Source organism: Theropithecus gelada, chromosome 8 (assembly GCF_003255815.1).
Source record: "Theropithecus gelada isolate Dixy chromosome 8, Tgel_1.0, whole genome shotgun sequence".
In the NCBI taxonomy this organism is placed as follows: domain Eukaryota; kingdom Metazoa; phylum Chordata; class Mammalia; order Primates; family Cercopithecidae; genus Theropithecus; species Theropithecus gelada.
The window spans coordinates 108,480,807-108,496,147 of NC_037676.1; the positions used below are offsets into that span (position 1 = coordinate 108,480,807).

General features: G+C 41.9%; 1 protein-coding gene across 2 annotated transcripts in view; it reads left to right on the plus strand.

The window, feature by feature from the left end:
* Nucleotides 1-7,026: 7,026 nt before the first annotated feature.
* The window catches only part of OXR1 (oxidation resistance 1), a 463,267-nt gene continuing 454,952 nt past the window's right edge, over nucleotides 7,027-15,341 (plus strand). For both annotated transcript variants that reach the window (XM_025393718.1, XM_025393720.1), the window contains exon 1: nucleotides 7,027-7,248. The gene's annotated coding sequence lies outside the window, so the exon portion shown is untranslated. The remainder of the gene's footprint in view (nucleotides 7,249-15,341) is intronic.

The following is a 15,341-nucleotide window of genomic DNA, read 5'->3' on the forward strand; positions in this document are numbered from 1 at the left end:
ACTAAATTATACCTGGGGCTCCAGCTACAAGGATGTTTGAGAAAGGTGGACTTTTAGCCATTCAACTTATGCCTACAATAAAACCTCTAGAAAGAGGTCTGAATATATGATGAGCTAGCCATCTGGACTGTATCTGTCATGTTGGGTAAAGCACTGAAGTTAGTGCCTGGCACAAAGCAAGGGCTCAATAAATGTCCGTACTTATTTTATTAAAAGTATCAGCTTAAGTATCACTTCCTTAGGCCATTTCTGTCCTTCTGGACTACATTAAATTCCCTGGCTATATGCTCCCAAAACTTCTACAGTTTTAAAATCCTTACCTCACTTGTAATTATACTCTGAAACCTCTTTCTTTTATGCTGAAACCCATGTTTCATGAAAGCAGGAACCAAGTTTGTCTACCTTTTTAAAAATACATATCACTAGGGTATATGGCTAATAACAGGTGTACAATAAATGATAATGAATTAAAAAGTGGAATTGGTAGAGGTTCTGCCTCATTGTCTTCAGTTGTTTTCTTAATAGTACGTTATTATGTACTAAAGGAATGTAACACAAATGCCATGTTACCTGGTTTCATAAGTATCTTATTAAACTAATGAGGTATAGGGCTAAGAAAAGTTATTTAAAAAATATATCTAGCTTCTTTCTAGCTACTTGAACTGAAATGTCAACTTAAAATTTCTAAAATGGAGTGTTATAACTTATCTTATATATTACATGTCAAATAACCTACATCTTGGTCCTCAAGTATCCTAATTTCACAGAGTTCTATCTAATTTGGTGTCTCTAGATGTGTATAGTGTCTTGATAACTTTATCAGATTAATAAATTCTTAGATCAAATTTGTCATGGTTTCAACTCTACTTTTGTTCTTGCAGTTTTGTCTACATAATCAACATTTGTTTTCTATGACACTGTGGTCAATATCGAGGAAAGCTTGAAAAGAATGACAGTTAAACTAAGAACCTGTGTTGGAACCCTGGGCCTTATACTTTACTGTGTTTAAGAAAATTACCCATATTTTGTTAAATCTACAACATTGTTGAAAAATCACCAAAAAAGAAGATACATCCCAATTTTATGAAGGTTAACGTGGATTATTTGATCTTAGATTGATGAAATACAGTACTTAGTTCTTTGACCTTCAGCTTTTTCATCTACATTACTCACCAGCTGCAATCCTGCCTGCTTCATAACTATATTTTTCCATCCCTCTTGCCCACTCTCCTTCCCTGGGAATGGCTGGAATACCATGTCTGGACCCCAGGGGACATTTTTCTGCTGGATGCACTTGCCTGCTATTCAGTAAATCTATCCTGGATGGGCACCTAACCCAAGCTTCTTGGATCATATTTTTCCAGGGATTTCTTTTCCTCTGTATTTTTAAAATGTACATTTTTAAATTTTAGAATAATTTTATGTTTTTAGAAAAGTTGTAATAATAATACACAGAGTTCCTGTAATCCTTCACCCAATTTGCCCTATGGTTAACATCTTAGATTTGTCAAAACATTAACATTGGTTAATTACTATTAACATTAACATTGTTACATTACTATTAATTGAACTCCATATTTCCCCGATTGTTTTCATTAATGCCCTCTTTCTGTTCCAGGATACAACTCAGGATACCACAGTGGATTTAGCTGTTGTGTCTTTTTGGTCTCTTTTGGTATACAATAGTTTCTTCATTTTTGTTTTTTATGACTTTGCCAGTTTTAAGGAGTACTGGTCAGGTATTTTGTAGATTGTCTTTCGGTTTATCTGATATTTTCTCATGATTCAACTGGAGTTGCAGGTTTTTGGAAAGAAATCCACAGACATGAGGAGCCTTTGTCATTACATCATGTTAGACAGTAAATGATAGTCACATGACATCACTGGTTAAGAAAGTTTCAGCCAGCATTCTCCACTCTAAAGTTGCTATTCTTCCTTTTCTATATTCTTTGGAAGAATGCCACCGAGTTCTTTGGAAACTTCTAAACCAAAGCAAAATGAATAGATTCTGTCCTTATTTAATGAAGGGATCCAAGGACTATACAGGCTGTGAAAAAAAGCCTGTCTGCAAGGTGGAAAAATAAACCAGTTAATGAGATACGGACAGAATTGTGATGGCATTTCCACCTCCTGAGGCTCAGAGAAGCTCCCTGTCTTCTGGAGATTATATTCCACACTACTATTGTGCCAGAAAATTTCCCTTTTCGCCTACGCCAGTTTAGGTTGAATTTCTATATGTCCAACCAAAAATAGGCTACAATACTGTATACCTCATTGGATTGCTATGAGAATTAAATAAGTAGTATGCGAAGGGAGTGCCTGCCACAGAAAGAGACACATAGCTGTACCAATAGATGTTGAATATTATTATTAATATTAATTGATGCAGAGTAGTATTTTGAATTCATTACATTATAAACATTGTGGAAATAAACGAATGGTCACAGATTTCTTAGTTATATTTGAGAATTTGAGATCACACCTTAAACATACCTGTTATTGTAGCATCGGATTCAAAGAGAAGTGAAACGAGTTGGAGCTTTATCAGGATCTTGCTGCTTCTGCAAGAACTAAGCCATGTTTGCGTTAGACTCAGAGGCAAGAAAAAAGCGGTCTGGTATTTGAAGTACATAATTATCCACATTCTTCTTTCCTGAGGAAAGGGCCATCAGAGCTAAGTCTTTTAGTCAAGAAGCATCTTTGATTCACAAATATTATGTGATCCTTAACGTCCCATGACTATTACCTAGAATGGTTTTAGCCTTAAAGTGCAGAGAGAGGGGAGAAGTGTGCATTTGTATCTTTAGTACATATCATTAATGTATCTGTTGTGACATTTATCTATAGTCATGAAATGAAAAAATAATTTGGGCATAAGTGACTTTAAACTACTCCTATTTAGTTCTCCAAATTTGATTTTTTTAATAATGGGAATATAGCTATCAAGAAGACAAACTTTTAATAGCTCTTTAATGAAGCTGTCCTGATATTTCCTTTTCTCTTAAAAAACTCATTTATAGATTGTTTCACATTTCTACCTTGGTTCTGATTTTCTAAAAGCAAATTTGGTATGAAAGAGGTACAATAGAAAGACAGGCTAGTGTCCAAGTCTCTAAAATGGTCTCTGTGCAATGCAAGGAGAATATGCTCAGTGGGCAGTGCCAATACCTGGAAGTATACCAGATGCTTGGCAGTGTAGCATAGATCTTAGTGAAGGAATTCAAAGTAAGAGAAAGTAAAGGAAAAAAGAAGGGACTATACAGAAGTATCCCTACACAAAATGGTGAAAGAAGTAGTGTATATTGCATGTCAGCCTACTTCCAGCATCAGCCCTCTCCATCTTTCCTTGACTCCCTAAAAGCAGATGACTTAGTGCCCAACTCATGCATCCCCCTGTTTCAGACTTAAGTATTCACCTCCTGTTCCTATAATCCCTCAATGCATCAGCAAGCACCTATATGAGCATCCATGAAGATAAAATACACACAAATATAAATTTGCCATTGTCCCAGTCCTCCAGAAACTTGCTGTTTAGTGGGGGAGGAGAAGCATGTATGTAGATAACTAAAACAAAAAGGCAGAGTGGTGTAGAGAGGGACAAAGAGCTACAGAGATGAGATACAAGAGAATTAGGAGAAGAGGAATAATCTGAGGTGTAGGTTAAGATGTGGTCTGTGGGAGGCTGAGACAGGAGAATCACTGGAATCCTGGAGGCGGAGGTTGCAATGAGCCGAGATAGTGCCACTGCACTTCAGCCTGGGCAACAGAGTGAGAGTCCGTTTCAGAGACAGAAAAAACAAAAAGATGTGTGCTGTGGTGTGACAGAGCTAAGGGAGGAGTTCCTAGAAGACAATGTACAAAGTCATGAGAAGAAGGTCAAGGAAAAGATCCTGGATTTGATAAGTTTAACATAACTATAGAATGCAGTTTAAATTAGGTGACTCATGGATTACGTTGATTTATTCCTAGAATAACAAATATTAAAGGAGGTAACAAACAAATTACATAAGATAAGTAGAGAGAAAAGAAAAGACAGCCAATTATTTAAATGATTCTAGCATAAGAAATAATACAAAACTATAAGGACAGCAGCGTTTCCCCCTATCTGTTCATGTTTTGAGGCATAATGGAAAAACCCCACTTTTTATTATCAAATGGTTTACATAATGATCAAGTATATTAAATCAAAACAGAAAAAAAAGGGCTTTAATAATATGGAAAATATCCTTTTCCTGCAGAGACAGATTGGGGACTGAAAGCGTCAGTTGGCTGGGTGGCTCATTAGCCGTCTTGCATGAGTGGCACCACCTTGGAAATAACCAGGGCCCTGAAATAAAGATGAAAAGGCAACAAAGAGGGGACTCTCTGTTACCCTTAAGCAGGCAAATCAAAGCAACTGAGTCTAAAAAGAGATGGGAAAAGTTCGCTTCAAAGCATTACTATTATCTTGCTCATTTCTGAATAACTGAAACCAACAGACCTCCCAACACACTTGCTGTCCTTTTTTGTCCATGGGGAAACAGGCCAGTCTATGAGTTTACTGGATATCCATTATTTCTATCTTGCAAACATTCCCTATTCCTTCTTTTGCTAACCAAATACTTTTTTTCCCTTTTGAGAATCTTTCATCCCCAAGAGGATGCAGGTGTTTGATTGTGTGAGCCAGGACAGCCAATAAGAGTATACCTTCAAAGACTGATCTGCTCAGCAGAACAAGAGACTCAATTTCTTTGTAAGGTTACAAAATTCGTCAACTGTGTAGGGCTGGCACTATGGACATAATGTGAGGGGAATTAAACCAGCACAGGAAGCAATGCTGAAAGCAAGTTAGAGAAAGAGAAAATCATATTCTTCCTGATGTTGTTAAGCCCAGGACAAGCCCTGCTATTTCTTGACTTCTGAGTTACATGGGCCGATGCATTTTCTCTGCCTAAGTTAGAATTGCGTTCCTGTCACTTGTTACTGAGAGTACTGAATGCAGTACGTTTTTGAGCTACACTTTTCCATAGGACACTAAAGAGACTTTGAAATCAAGATCTTCCCTGTTGCATGAGTATGGGTAGTGTGCATGCTGTAGCATGAAGATGCTCAGAGCGTCATATCACCTTAAGAATAATTACTGAAGGAGGAAGAATGAAAGCAACCAGGATGAAAATAAAGTTTATTTTTCACCTTCTTTCACCACTGATAGAAAGGAATGAGTTGTGTTGATACTCTAAGGAAATTCACATTTTGATCTCCCAATGAATCACCTATGGAAAATTAGAAACGTGATGTTGTCACTATAAAGTGGCCCTGGTCCTGTGGATGACATTTGCAGCTTCGGTAAAAAAGTAAAAGATCAAACCTTAATTGATTACTTATTTTGGGGTGCACATGGCACTAAATTGCAAGTGGGGATGTAAGGGCGCAGATATCTTAGGAGAGAGGACATCTTGACTCAAATAGACAAATTCCACTACAGTTCTATGAAAAAACACATGTACATTATTTAGTAGGGTTAGCAAAGTCTGACTAATTTATAATACTGCCAAAACAAAGTAGCTTTATCACAGAGTCTGAACTAAATTTAAAATACATACCTAGTCTGTACATTGTTTGTCGAAGATTCTCAGTAAATTCTTTCTGATTGAATAAAAATGAAACGTTATCACTTTCAACATAACAGAAAATTTAAGCTGCGAATGCTCGTAAAGAAATTAGGGGAAAATAATGGGGAACAAAACCCGCAATCGGCTTATCAATCGGCTTATTGTTGACACGCCACGCCACTGAGAACTAGTATCTAATTTTCTTGAGCCCTTATCTTAGGTAAAGCTATTGACTCAGGGAAATAGGTTATGTGGAAACCATGAAAGTTTCTAGTCTGGCCGACCCTAGGTTCACGACTCTTTACTCCAGGCAAGAGATAAGCACCTGTCGTTAAATTTCAACATCCCTGTCTGTCAAATGGGAATAATAATAATTCTCTCATTTGGTGGCTGTGAGAGGTGAGTGAAACGAGACTGAAATTTGACCCAGGAAATATTTGTACCTCTCACTTTAAAGGACAGAATTTTAAAAAATAATAAATGATCAGAAATTAAGGTAGAATATAGTGAACACTAATAGCGGGAAATAGCTAATCTGCAGGTGAGGTGGCTGAAAGGCTCCTACGCTGAAAGTGTTTGCTGGATGCACAGGAGATCTGGGATACATTCCGAACTCGGCAACAGGACCAACTCCTTTCCTCAAGGTTACAGACCAGCCAGGTTCGAGTTCAGGTCTGGGAATCTACCCACCCAGAGTTTGCGCCCTTTTCGTTTTGCAATTTAAAACCGGGTTGTAGGGGGAAGGAGAGAAGGCAGCATGTAGAGAAAGTAAATTACAGTTCAGGTAACAGGAACAAGAAAATCTCCAAGGTCAGGGTTGGGTGTCAACGAATTATGCAAAATACTGCGGAATGAGAAGTCACAAACGCCTTGCAAAGAATTCTGAATTTTAGAAGCTCTTTGCAGAGCCCCCTTCAGCCCGCTCCAAGCGGCCTTGGGTCCCTCTCTAGGCTGTCGGACTTCGCCTTCCTTTTCTCCTTGTTTTTCCCAGCAACCAAAGCATCTGAAAAACATTTTTTTCCTCCATAAATCTGAACAAATTTCCTTGTAACGCAGAAGCTTTTTTTATCGCTTTAACAAAACTTTCCTCTGCTTCTCTAGGGAGAACCTAGTATTAGAGCTGCCCGATAGGCGGGACCCCGAAATCGGGGCAGCTCTGGCTTAGTCCAGGCTATTCTAGTGGGCGCCAGCACCAGAGGCGCCTCTCCACCCGGGCGGGGATCCGAGCTCCGGTCCCCGCCGCGGTAGCGAGTGCAAAAGCCCCAACCGGAGTCACAGGAGCCGCGCTCGCGGAGGGGTGCGCGCTAAGTCCTCGCGGCTTCCGCAGGAGCTATTTTTAGCGGTGCGTGGCTCCCCCCGCCCCCGGCGTGGTAGCCTCCGGCTCGCGGCGCCCCGCGGCTCCTCTCGGTCTCCCCCGCCGCTGCCGGCTCTTGGTAGCTTCCACGCGGGCAGGTCCGGAAACTGAGCATGTCTGCAAGCGCTCGACGGCGCCGGCGGCAGCGGGGGCAGAGCTGGGCTGCGTCAGGCTGAGCCCATTCACCTCGCGGCCGCAGGAGCGCAGCGCCGGCGCCGCGCCGCCCAGCCCCGCCGAGAGGGGCGCACTCGCCGCCGCTGGGCCCGCCGCCGCTCACCGCAGCCCCCTCCTGGCAACCCGCAAGTAAGTTTGTGAGGCTGCTGGGCGGTGGGGCGAGGTCTTGGAGCCCGGGGGAGTCCAGGAGGGATAGCGGGAGGCGCGGCTGGCGCCCGGGAGAGCCGGCTGGCCTCTGTCCCCTGTGTCTGGTGCCTGTCCGAGCCACTTTGAAACCTGGTGGCCATTGGGATGCTCGAGCGGGGACGACGGGCAGAGCAGGAGGGCAGAACTAGCTCCAGCGGGGGCCCAGAGGGCAGACTTGGGAAGAAGGAAAGACCGTGCGGCGAGGGAGGGGACCGGGCGGGGAGGCTGGACTTGGGGCGCGGGAGCCCGGCCAGGGGACAGCCGCAGAAGGAAAGTGGGGGTGTCACCGGGGGATAGGGTGGGAGCAGCGTGAGAGTACACTGTTGGGGGCGCAGAGTGGAGGGCAAACGTGTCTTGACCAGAGCGGCAGGAGGATGCGTGTAAAGTGGGGCGCGTGGAAAGCGGATTTGAACGAGAGCAAAGGACGCCGGTGAAAGGGACAGTGGGCTCCGGAGGACTCGGATAATTTGGGCAGTCAGTACAAGGTTAGGGGGCACATCATGATGGAGTCAGCCTGGACTCTGTCTCCGGCTAGAGTACTCGAGGCCACATGTTGGGAACTGGCTGGGGAGAGGATGGATGTAGAAAGTGGCCTGGAAGGGCCGGCTGGAAAATCGCTGAGGGATTCGGGTGAAGAGGAAGGGAGCTGTGCAGGATCGGGCGTTGGAACTGGGCTGCTGGTAGGGCCTGAAAGGTTCGGGAGAGGGTTGGAGGCTTCCCCGTGCCGCCCCTTGAATAGTGATTTAGTACTGTTCTCTGAGGTTCACTTTCACCCCGGGCTCCTCCTCCGTCTACTACCTGGCTTCGATGCACCTCGGCTCGCTGTAGGCGAGCTTGTAGGAGATTTAAATAGACATCAGGCAGTGGGGAAGGTAGTCGTTTACAGCGGGGAGCTGCTCGGGCTTCCCTTAAGTGGTTCCTGGCACGCTCAGGGTGCAGTGTAGGGTCTGAATGTGTGTGTTGAAGGAGTAGGGTGGGGTAGGGGGAGTGGTGTCAGTTCTAGGCCACAGGAATTCATGGTCTGGCCCCAAAGGTGCGGTGTTTTTGGCCAGGAAGTCAGGCAGAAGTCTGCAGCGTGCAACTCGCGGCGGGGCGTGTGTGTGCGTGTGTGCGCGCGCGTGTGCATGTTTCCGGCCCGGGGTCGCGTGTGTGGCTGCAGCCTGTCTCCATGATAAGAAGATCCAGGGATCCACGGGCGGCACGGGGAAGGGATTAAGGGGAACATGCTTCCCTACGTCTTTTCTGCCTCCTTTTCCCAGAGTAGCATTCTTTGCTTATCCAATGATGCCTCTCTCTAACCTCTCCTTCTCCCCTTACATCCCAAACCTGATGCGAGTCTTCTCTGATTCGGCACTCTAAGGAGGACTCAGCCGCCGGCTGCGACCACCGTGGACTCCCTCTATGGAAGGGAATCCTGGGAGTCCCGGCCGTCAGAGGGGTTCCCAAATCCAAAGGGTTCATCTCCAAGGCGTCACTCCGGGGGTCCGCGGTTCACTCTGCTGCCCCTTGCAGGTGATGCTGTGATTGTTGCCCGCGGACAGGGAAGCACGATGCCTCCAAAAGGCCAGCGGGGCGGAGAAGCAGGAACAGAGACCAGCATTTAAGGGAATCTCTGGCGGGGGCCTCCCTGGAGTTCCCGACATGTAAATATAGTGAAAAAAGAAAACACTAGGTTACTAGAATAAACACGTCCTAAAATCTCTATGCAAAAACGCCTTTTTGAACAGCAAAGATTTCACCCACCAAAACAGGGAAGCAAGAAGCTTCCACAGTGTGCAGGATCCGAAACAGGACCTGCCCGGCCGGGCCGGCGTTGGGGGGTGAGAGTGGGGGAGGGGTTGTCGGCTTCTCCATCCAGCTTGCCATGTTCTGCCGTGGGTTTCACATTTTCAGAGAGACTTTACCAGATGCAGGAAATGAAGATGAAGGCAACTCTGGAAGGATGAAAAGAAGGGAGAGCAAGCACTGTACCTACTGTCTGCTATCTAAGAGGGCTGGTCTCATAACTAAAAGATCCAGTCCCTGAGATCTTGTGTGCAACCATCAGAAATAGTTCAGGATACCAAATTGCGCAGAGAAGATTCAGATGAAGAGAAACAAGAACTCTGTGGAAAACTGTTGGAGACAGTGGCACGGTTGTCTTAAAAGGTGATGTCTGTCCCATGGAGGGACACAAGAGCGAGGACAGCACGGTTCTAATGGCCAGGGCATGTCCTCTTATTCCATGTGACAGTGGCTAGCTGAGTTGCTAGGGTATGTTTTTGAAATATACCCTTTGAAATATGTTGATTATTCTGGACATCTGTAAGGTGGGAAATTTGAATAAAAAGACTTCCGTCATTATTGGCTTTTATGGCTATGATTTTTTTCAGTTATTTTTATAAATCATGTGAAGGTAAAATAAATGATCATTTCAGCCATTAATTCTGTTCTGCACAGATTGCTGTTCAAATAAAACATCGTCTGATATGTCTGCCTGTATTGTTTTGTTTGCGGGTCAGGGAAGAGGGAAAATCGGCCAAATTGATTAGGGTGTCATATAAAAGCAGAGAGTAGGTCCGGGTAGATCTTATGAGTGTGTGCAGGAAAAGGCTTCATTATAGAATGCTAAATTTAATGTGAGATGAGAGAATCTTTTACTCCCCACCTCCTGCATTTGAAACACAAAGGATTGTACCCTTGGGCTGGTTCCTAGTCCTTAAGTAGAAGCCTAACTGGGCACTTTTTTTCTGGAGGATTGTTCCCTAAATCCTGGTAAGCTTTAGAAAATAGGCAATGGCATCTTTGTTGCGCTAAGGTAAAGTCATTACAAAGAAAAAAAAAAAGAAGAGGAAGAAGAAGAAAGTAAAGGTGGTGAAATGGCTTGAGGAGGCAAAATGAGAAACAGAGATGTCAGTCAAAGTGGAAGAAGAGAAGTAACTCTCTCACTTTAGGGATAGATCTTATTGATAGGCTTAGAGCAGTGATTCTCCACTGGGGGCAGTTTTGCCCCCTAGGGGATACTGGCAATATCTGGAGACATTTTTGGTTGTCACAACTTTGGGGGAGAGGTGCTGCTGGTGTCTTGTGGGCCAGGCCAGGGATGCTGCGAACGTTCTACAATAAACTGGACAGCCTCCTGCAATTCTCCAGCCCAAATGTCAGTAATGCTTAATTTGAGAGACCTGATTTTCAACAAGACGTGCTTAACATTAAAAGCAACCCCTTTTAGGATACTTTCAAATATTCCTATTGGAAGTCCATCTTGAAAATCAAGAGTAGTTTATAAGAGACTTTCTTTGCAAAATGGTCCCACGTTCAAAAACACTTGTTTTAAGGAAATTAAAGAGGCTTCCTTTTGGCAGAACTGTTTTTCAGCCTTTAAAAAACAAAAAACAAAAAACCCTAAGACATTGAGAATTTCTAAAAGGTGAATTATATGCATGTGCACATGAGAACTATGTAAACATTGTTTGATAAAACCAAATAAAAAATATTCTGCTGTACTAATTTCACTGAACTTGTTTGGTAATTGCTTTTTAAAAGAGATAATCTTAATTTTTAATTAAAATGAATTTAATTACAATTACAACTTGTAAGTTCTTTATCAAGTGAGGGATTGAACAATCAGAGAAAAATGTTAGGCAAATATTTATTTGAAGCCCCCAAAAAATTCCAAAAGGAAACCTTAGTATTTATAGGTATCCACATAGAAAGGTAAGAATGTCGTATAATTTTCTCATACTGTATTTAATTTCCATTTGAAATTGACAGCATGGAGTGTATTGAGAAGCATCAAGCCTTTTGATTCTGGAGCACAATGCATTGACTAGAAAGGAGGAACAATACCTTACACTCATAAATGTAATAAGATACTGTTCTAATATCCCCTGCATGCAGGAACTCAGAGCACTTATTAGGTAAAAGCCTTGTCATTAGCACAATGAGGCCTAGTGAAACTAAAATTTGGTCATTGTTTCTACCTCCTCTTCCGTCCCACCATTCCACCCATTTTTGTTATTGGTTTGTTTCAGAATTCATTCTGAAGGTATCATCATTAGGGTTGCTTACTTCCTTTCTTGTTCTAATAACCATTCCATTCACCCTTACCTATTACTGTCCCTCAGGGGTTTGTGTTGCAGCAGACTTGATACTCCTGCTAAGACTCTGGGGAACCCAGCAACCCCCCACCCCGCTCCGCCCTTCCACCTGTGTGTACAAACACAAACAGCTCTTTTCTGCTTCTAGGTGGAATGAGGATTTGTGCCTGTCTTGGAAAAAGGCAGTGGGGATAGCCTTTGTTTTTCACAAAGGCAACCTCAGTTTCTCTGTGTATATTTACTGAATTGGTTTGTTCAATTGCATATTCTTGCTATTAGAGAGACTTCATCTTTCTCAAGGGAATAGTGAAAGAACTGGGGAAAACATGACTTCAGTGTAAGCAATGCTGGTATTGATAGAATGCAGCTGTCATTTTACTATGTGAAAACCCAATAAATATGATCTGAACCCATGATAATCAGATTTGTAAATTCCATAAGTATTTGTAAACTCAACAGTAGTAGGTTCTGTTTTAGACACTGGGACTCTTACACTTGCAATACCCACATATATCTCTCAAAGTGTATCTGTACAAAGAAACATAAGATGGGTATTCATTTTCATTGAATTTGGAGCAATTATAGAGATATTTTCTGATTCTTGAAAAGACTTCAGAACACAATTGGTGAGATGCAGAAGGCAGAAGAAATCATTAAGGGGAAAACAGTTCCATGGATTTCTGTACAGCCTAGACAAGGAGGGAATGAGAAATTTGAGGTGAAAGGGATCAGTTCTTGTCTCTCTTTTCCTTTCCTTAGCAAATGGTTATTGATTTTGTTTGACATCTGAGCAAGGAGAGGTGGTTTCCTTCCCTGCAGATACTTGTTGAATGGATGTGTGCCCTTTTGCACTTCTGATAGCCACAGTGGTAGAAGACAATGGGCTGGCTGGCACTGGTAGTTAGAGGAAGCAGAATTTCAAATCAGTTCTGTTTTAATGGTGTTTTCAGCAAAGGTTCTAACCACACACTTTCAAAGACCGAGCATTCTGTGTCACTATTTTGAGGAGATTAATAGAAAGACTACAGACCTGAGCATTTTTGTTATTTGGTGTACTAGGCAATACCTGTGCTATTTGGAGAAACCATATTTATTTGGGGGACAAGGAAATATTGATAAGACGGCAGCTCCTTTTACCTAAAAACAAACTTTCTGCTTACTCTGGCATGTCAATTATTGTCCCAGCTGGAAGGAGGGTCATGTGAGAATTTTATCAAACACCTTATGTTGCTCTTGCTGAATTCAGGAGCAACCACACACATACAGAGCAAGATTTTGAAATTTATGCTGTAGCCACGGCAAAGAGAATATCTTTTTTGCAATTTCATTTTATCTTATAATTGTTGAAGATAAGTAATAGCAATGCAGGAAAAAGGCAACCTTGTTTGTGGAAGGTTTTACTTTTGTTTACAAATGCTTATTCATCTTAAGAAACAAATAGCCTGGAACATTTTCCCAGGCTTTCAGCCTTCTTTATAAATAGTGTGTCTCTTCTGTCTCTGGAATATTCATTATGTGATGTCGTTTGGAATCTGAATCCTGGGCTCAGATGGCTGATACGGTTCCTTCTAATTTTGTGATTTAGAATTGTCTATCCTCCTAAAGAAGGTAAAAGAGACATGCTGTTTGTCATTGGGGGCACAGTAAAAGGTGCAGGCTGTAGTCTGTTTTACAGAATTACACGCATGTTGCTTGACCTTGGTCTGGGACCCCACTGACCAAAACACTGAACTCAGCCTTCTGGATTATGAAGCCTGATTTTCACAATTTTGATTTGAGCAACAGTGTTTTGACCAGGTTTGACAATCAACTGATGTGTTTGGAAAAGACTGACTGATGAGCCAGAATACTAACCACCCATTTACAAGGAAAGAGGCACAGACATTTAGGGAGGATCAAGAGCTTTGCAGTCAAACCTGGCACTCCTGCTTAGTAGCTTGTGACTTTAGATGAGCTTAACTTTATGGAACTTTATTTCCTCATCTTTAAAATGAAGATAATTATGAAATGATTTGCGCGAGGTCAGTAGTCACTCTGCATCATTTCAGCTTAGTTTACAGTTTTCAAAATCTCCATCCAAACCTTCTGCTTCTTATGAGCATGCTTATTTTCTTGGTTAAATTCATGTTTCTTTTATTTATTTAAAAATTCTCAAGAACCTATATTTAGCTCAAGAACTTCTCCTTTCAGTTGTTAGATTCTGGGTCTTCTAGAGCCAAAAAAAGGGTAACTGATGGGTCTCAATTATGTTCAATTCACGTATTGACCTAAATTGTCAAAAAGATTAAGCGCCTTTTTATTTTTTCCTAATTGGGATGAACATAAATAGAGCTTTAGGTAAAGATATCTAAAACCAAACAATACCATATGCATAATGTCTTTCAACTAGGATGTATTTTTTGATGATCAGACAATTGAAGATTGGCCCTTGTTGATAAGTCTGTTATTAAGTTAATAGATGTTTTATACCAGTTCAGTGGTGTTGCTAATATGGTTTATTGAAGCATTTCAGATTCAATAAAAATCTGAAAACCTGCTGTGTGTTGTCCATTGTAAAATAAATAATGTATGTATTCTCATTTGTAATTTATGGTGACTGATCTGCATATGATCAATTGGAATAATGAAAGACTTAAAGTTGGAAACCAGAACAGATGGAAACTTTGAAAGAACATTCCCTTTAGCACCACACAAGTTTCTATTCAAATCTTTATTCCTCAGTTACTAACTACAAAAAAACTGGGCAAATTACTTTCTACCTTACTACTTTTTGAGAATCATATCAATTCCTGTGATGATTCGGTGAGATAAGCAAGGAAAGATGCTAGCATGATGTCTGGCACCCCTTTGTCCTTGTACTCTGCTAATTCCACCACACTTCAGCTGTGCCCTTGCAAGTGATCGTTTATGCTTGAATTAGTTCCAACTGTTTTACTCTCAAGAATCAAAAAGCCTGATCTCAAGTTTCTTGAGGGGAAAAAAGAGAGACATGATTAATGACTGTGTGAGTGAGTGGAGTCGGGGGCTCTGTGTGACTCTAGGCGGGACCTGATTCAGGGCTCACACCATGTGACCAGTTGCACTGCAGTTTCCCTTGCAATTTCGTAGCTCCTCTTCCTAAGTCTTGGGTATGTCCTTGAGAGGCTTACTCTTCAGGGTTCTAAGATGGCTGCCAGAAGCTTTCAGAGCTTCTTTTTCCCAGGTTCAAACCTAGTGAAGAGGACAGTCTCTTCCCATGCTTTTTACAGAGGAAAGAGGAAGCTGCTCTTCCTAGAAATTCTAGCAAATATCCCTGGTCAGGTCAAGAGCCCTCCACCAATCATAGTGGCCAGAAAGGTGGAATATATTGGTTGAGGAAGTATGTTTCCCATAGAAAATTGAGGGATTGCTGTTTGTATGCTGATTGTATGCTAGCACAGTAAGAAGCCACCACAGCATTTTTGTTACTTTTTGGCCCCAAAGAAAAATGTCAGAGTCATGGTTTTATTTCATCTGGGTCATAGTTAAAGTCTAGAGGATTCTTTCTGTACCATTACTGACTATGTGTTTCTAGTGATTGATCTGAATTTTCAAGATTAATGACACCAGTGCACATTAGCTCTCTTCCTTCAACCTACATCATTAGACTGGCTGGGTACACACTAGAATTTATGTTTTGCTACAAACAACTGTTTGTTCAAGGAACAAATTAATGTTTTTCTTACATTAGATACTAGGTAGTAGAATCACTGTTTTCTGATAAAAGTCAGGAGAAGCTGTCATCATATAAATTGTTAATCTAACATCCAGTGATTTATTCCTTTGTTCCTGGGTTGCCTTACTAGCCTCTGATCCTTCACCTACATACCAAATTACACTTTACAGGAAGGCTACTAAGATTTATGCAGCAAACAAGTCTTAGTCTCTACAAACATGGGCAACTAAAAAAAATTCCAGAAAGGTTAACTTGTTAAATGT